Raw genomic sequence first — 6,000 nt, forward strand, 5'->3', positions numbered from 1 at the left:
ACCTAGGTGAAATGGACAAATTTCTAGAAAAATATAATCTTCCAAAACTCAATGAAGAAGAAGCATAAAGCCTGAACAGACCAATAATAGGTGATGAAATTGAAACAGTAATCAAAAAACTCCCGACACACAAAAGCCCTGGACCAGATGGTTTCACAGCAGAATTACACAAAGCACTTAAGGATGAGCTAACCCCAATCCTTCACAGACTATTTCAAAAAATCCAAAAAGATGGAAGACTCCCAAACTCTTTTTATGAAGCCAGCAACATGCTAATCCTAAAACCAGATAAAGAAATAACAAGGAAAGAAAACTTCAGGTCAGGATCCATGATGAGCATAGATGCTAAAATCCTCAACAAAATATTGGCAAACCACATCCAGAAATACAGTAAAATGGTCATACACCATGATCAAATGGAATTCATCCCAGGGATGCAAGGGTGGTAAAATTTTCACAAATCAATAAATATAATACAGGACATAAACAAAATGAAAGACAAAAATCACATGATCATATCAATAGATGTGGAAAAGGCATTTGCTAAGGTACAGCAGACAATTATGATAAAAACACTCGGCGTGGGAATAGAGGGAGTGTTCCTCAATATAATAAAGGCATATATGAGAGACCTAAAGCCAGCATCATACTCAATGGCCAAAAACTTAGAGTTTTCCCACTAAGATCAGGAACAAGACAGGATGTCTGATGTCAGCACTCCTATTCAACATAATACTGGAAGTCCTAGACACAGCAATCAGACAAGACAAAAAAAAGAAGGCATCCAAATTGGAAAGGAGGAAGCAAAACTGTCATTGTTTGCAGATCACATAAGTGAATTTGGCACAAGAGTGGGATACAAAGTCAATATTCAGAAATCAAAGGCACTTTTGTACACCAACAATGAAATATCAGAAACAGAAATCAGGAGAAAAATCTCATTTGATATACCAACTAGAAAAATAAAATACCTAGGAATAACCCTAACCAGGGAGGTAAAATGCCTGTACTCAACAACTATACAACACTGAAAAAAGAAATTAAGGAAGACACAAACCAATGGAAGCATATACTGTGTTCATGCATTGGAAAAATTAACATCATGAAAATGTCCATACTACCCAAAGCAATTTATAGATTCAGTGCAATCCTTCTTAAAGGACCAATGGCATATTTCACAGATATAGAACAAACACTTCAAAAATGTATATGGAACCATAAACAACCCCAAATAGCTGCAGCAATTTTGAGAAAAAAGAACAAAGTAGGAGGGATCACAATACCTGGTATCAAACTGTATTACAAGGCCACTGTAATAAAACAGATTGGTACTGGCATAAGAACAGACACACAAATCAATGGAACAGAATACAGACCCCAGAAATAAACCCAAGTCTCTATGATCAATTCATATTTGACAAAGGGGACAGAAGCATAAATGAAGTAAAAATAGCTTCTTCAACAAATGAAGGTGGGAGATCTGGACAGCTACATGCAACAAAATGAAACTCGATCACCAACGTACACCATACACAAAAATATATTCAAGGTGGATTGACTACAAGTCATGATACCCTGAAACTCTGAGAGAAAAATTGGCAGAAAAAATCTCAGACATTCCATGCAGCAATATGTTCACCAATATGTCCCCTAGAGGAAAGGACATAAAGGCAAGAACAGACAAATGGGACTTCATCAAATTAAAAAGCTTCTGCATGGCTAAAGAAAACAGCATTAAAATGAAAAGAGAACCACTATTTGGGAAAACATATTTGCCAATGATACCTCAAACAAGGGTTTGATCTCTGAAATATATAAAGAACTCACATGACTCCACTCCAGGAAGACAAACAACCCAATTAAAAAATGTGCAAAAGAGTTGAACAGACACTTCTCCAAGGAGGACATACAGAGGCCCCAGAGACATATGGAAAGATGCTCAACATCACTAGCCATCAGAGAAATGCAAATTAAAACCACAATGAGATACCACTCCACACCGGTCAGAATGGCCATCATAAACAAAGCAACAAACAACAAGTGTTGGAGAGGATGTGGAGAAAAGGCAACCCTAGTGCACTGTTGGTGGGATTTCAGACTAGTGCAACCACTGTGGAAAGCAGTATGGAATTTCCTCAGAAAACTCAAAATGGAGCTGCCTTTTGACCTGGCAATTCCACTCCTGGGATTATACCCTAAGAACTGTGAAACACCAATCCAAAAGGACCTATGCACCCCAATGTTCATAACAGCACAATTTACAATAGCCTAGTGCTGGAAGCAACCTAGGTGCCCATCAGTAAATGAATGGATCAAAAAACGATGGTACATTTACACAATGAAATTCTAAGCAGCAGAAAGAAAGAAGGAGCTCCTACCCTTTGTGGACAGCATGGATGGAACTGGAGAGCACTATGCTAAGTGAAACAAGCCAGGTGTACAGTGAGGGACAAGTCCCTAAGTGAGAGACAAGTTCCATATGATCTTTCCTTTAACTGGAGCTTTTAATCAACAAAACAAACAAGCAAGCAAAATATAACCAGAGGCATTGAAATTAAGAACAATCTGACAGTACCTGGAGGGGAAGTGGGAGGGAATAATGGCGGAAGGGGGGAAGGGTTTTTAGGAACAAGTATAAAGGACACATGGACAAAACCATGGGGGGCACAGAAACAAGGGAGGGAGGTGGGGATGGCTGGTTTGGGGGGCGGGGAGGGAATAGTGAGGGGGTGTAAATGCAGACAACTGTAATTGAACAACAATAAAATAATTTTTAAAAATAAATAAAATCAATAAGCATGTCCTTGCATGAGGATGATAAAAAAAGAAAAAGAAAAATTAGTAAGCTGAGATTCTGCTGGGTACTCTTGTCCTCTGCTCCTGGCCTCCATGGTTCATGGGACCCAACAAGGTCTGACACAGATGGCACCAGCCTTTTACCTCGTCCCCTCACACTCATTCTCCTGTGCCCAGGCAGCCAGCAGACTAGGACACCACCATTCTTGCTGTTGGCATAAATGTGCCAGCTCTTCCCTGAGTTTGCTTGGAGTCACCAAATCACCACATGAATGAGAGGTGGAGAGCAGTCAGCTGGGTGGGAAATCCACAGTGGCCAGCCTCCTGGGTGGACAGTTTTGTACTAAGCCTGCTCTAGCCAAAGAGCATGGGACACTTTTGTGGTGAGAGAAAAAGCTGGCACAAACCTGAATCTGGGAACAGCAGTGGTATCTGCAGGATTGGGAGGGCTCTGTGCATAAAGAAAAGGTTTTTGATTCTGAAAACAAGGTCACATGAGGTCGAGTTAAGACCCAGACAAGACCATCTACAGAAGCAGGTGGGCCCCCCTAACAGTCCAGCTGGATTGATGAGGAGACAAAAGAAAGTACTTGGGACATTTTCCCAGGTGGCAAGGAGCACCGACAACAGGGACCACTCCTGTTTTCAGGGAAATTCCCTGAACTATGGGGCCTGGAAACCTGGAAAGGAGGAGAGGCAGTGACTGAGGAGGGACACAGGGTAGGAGACTCAGGGAGGGGATGGGCTTCCTTAGCTTCACCAGTAGCAGCATCCAATCAGTAGTGGCATGAGTCTCCAGCCTATGATATACTGTGGGGATAGAGGTTTGTCTCCGAGATGGTGTAGGGAGTCCAAACCTGAAAATTCAAGGGCAGGAACAAGCGAAGTGGCAGCAACAGCAACAACTGGGCTAGAGGATTAAGTCCTGCTGTACCCCTGTGGATGCAGGAATGAAGAGGGAGGGGCACCTGGACTTAAGTAGGAACACTCAGGCCCTGCCTCAATGTCCCCTTCTACGAGATGGTACATCAACCAGCAGGGCTCCCAGTCCTCCTGACCTCCCTTCTTCCTGGGGACACACTCAGGCTGGGAGTTCTGTGAAAGGTGAGTTTGCTCCCTAGCAGGTCTCCCTGGGCTCACCGTGCTAGAGAGGCCAGGGCTCTGTGCTCCTCGGAGCTCAAGTGCACAGGGACAGCAGCCTCTGGGGTGGTGTGTGTGTAAGCAGTTGATTGGAGCAGTTAGAGGCCATGTGGATAAGTCCACCTCTGGGGTTGAGATTTAGGGGTTATTTTTGGCACACATCTAAGCCATGTCCCTTGATCCAGATTTTACCAGGGAGAACACTGGTATTTTGAGGTTTCTCTATGACCTTCTCCTTTCTGGGATTACCCTCTGGCCCCCCAGACAGACTGGTTGCCTGACTTTGCTGACCAGGAAGAAGGTGGACTTTCTACCAAAGTGTTGACCACCCCACAAGCCTGAGGCTACTCTCAGAGTCTGGTGATAGTACACTAGCAACATCACATGTTTGTTGCTTGTGAGATTTGACTTCCTTGCAGAATTGTCCTGTTTTTGTTCACTTTCTTGAGTCTCAGGCATCATTCTCCAAATATTGCCCAGGGTTTCCAGCTGTTTTCTGCAAGAGGATGGCTCATTAGGAGCTCACTCCTACAGATCAGACGCAGAAAGCTTCGTCCTTGCATGTAAGCAGCAGATCTGCTGTGCCCATTCCCACGCTCAGCCCTCTTCTGGCTTCTGGAGACGCCAGTGGGCCCAGTGCCCCTGAGCCCCTGCCCACCAAGCAGGAGAGATGCTGCTGTGCAGAGCATCAGAGGCACATATTTGTTAGGAGAGACACAAGCCAGACTAGATACACTTTGTACTTCTGTGCTCATTGGAGCAGAAACACACAACTATTTAGAATGGTCTCCTTTATAAACAAAATAAGACAGCCAAAAATAAGTCTGGTGAAAAACCATGGTTTATTCTAGAATTTCAGTTGGAGTGAATACTTGAAAACCACCCATAAGGATGAGACAGATAAGTTGCTGCTGAGAAGCCTAACAATATGCGTTCTTTGCTAAGGGAAGAGATTGAATAAGGATTATCAAATTTGGTTTTAGCTTGAAGGATTTATTTATACAGCCATCTCTTTCCAGGGGTTTCAGGCCACAGTCTTCCTTCTACCTCCTTCTGCTCTCACTGCCTGTGCATGTAACCAGGAAATGAAAACACCCAAGTGTGTGTGTGAGTGACACTTTGGCCTATTAGGAAACACAGACACAGAGCTCAGTCCCTGCACTCTGACGCGGGCCTTTGTCAAGACTTGCGGGGACATCTCCCCACCCAGTTTACACAGAGACAATCAGAGAATACCAGGTCCCCTCCTCTCAGACAGAAGGTGCTTCTCTCCAGCAAAGCAGAGCAGCATGTGAGCTGACACCCAGAGGAGCCCCTCTGGGAGGCTCGGGTGATGGGTCCTTACCAAGAGCCTCAGGACCTCAGGAGCTCCAGGTCCTGCAGCCACACACCCCTACCCCCCACCCCAGGAAACACCAGAGCTGAGCTCCCCAGCATCTCAGCAAACAGCCCACATCTGAGACTAGGTAAATGGGACAGACAAGTATGACAACTTACTGACCTTTCTTGTTCTTGGCTGTCCAGAGGGGTCGGGCAGACACTCTCCCTTCTAACATGATGACCTCTCAGCCTTTATCTCCACAGCACAGGGCAATGGGAGCACAGTCAACCTGCTCCATTGAAAAGACTCCAGGATCTGCAGCTCCTCTGACTGGCCTGGGACTGTCCCAATTTTCCTGTTAGGCAGCATGGACTACCTATGGGTTCCTCTGGGTGGGTGTCACCAGTCAGTCATGTTTTCTCTGGCCATCCAGCCCCCTATGCCCAGTTTCTTTAGGTGGACAACTTATACTCTTTGTGTGAGGTGTGAAGGGGCCGTTAGTGTAGACACTGGCCCCTTAGCAAGCCTGGCCAGCCAGGTTGTTTTGGGACATTGGATTCAAAAGTGAACTTTGCTAAGAGGTTAAAAACAGTTGGAAAACACTTCATCAATGGCACATTGGTCTGCAAGTATTATCTCCCTTTTCGTAGATTGTCTTTTCATTTTGTTGATTATTTGTTGTTGTTGTCATCATTCAGAAGTTTTTTAGTTTGATGTCATCCCAATTGATTATTTTGACTTCT

Source organism: Phyllostomus discolor, chromosome 4 (genome assembly GCF_004126475.2).
Source record: "Phyllostomus discolor isolate MPI-MPIP mPhyDis1 chromosome 4, mPhyDis1.pri.v3, whole genome shotgun sequence".
NCBI lineage: Eukaryota > Metazoa > Chordata > Mammalia > Chiroptera > Phyllostomidae > Phyllostomus > Phyllostomus discolor.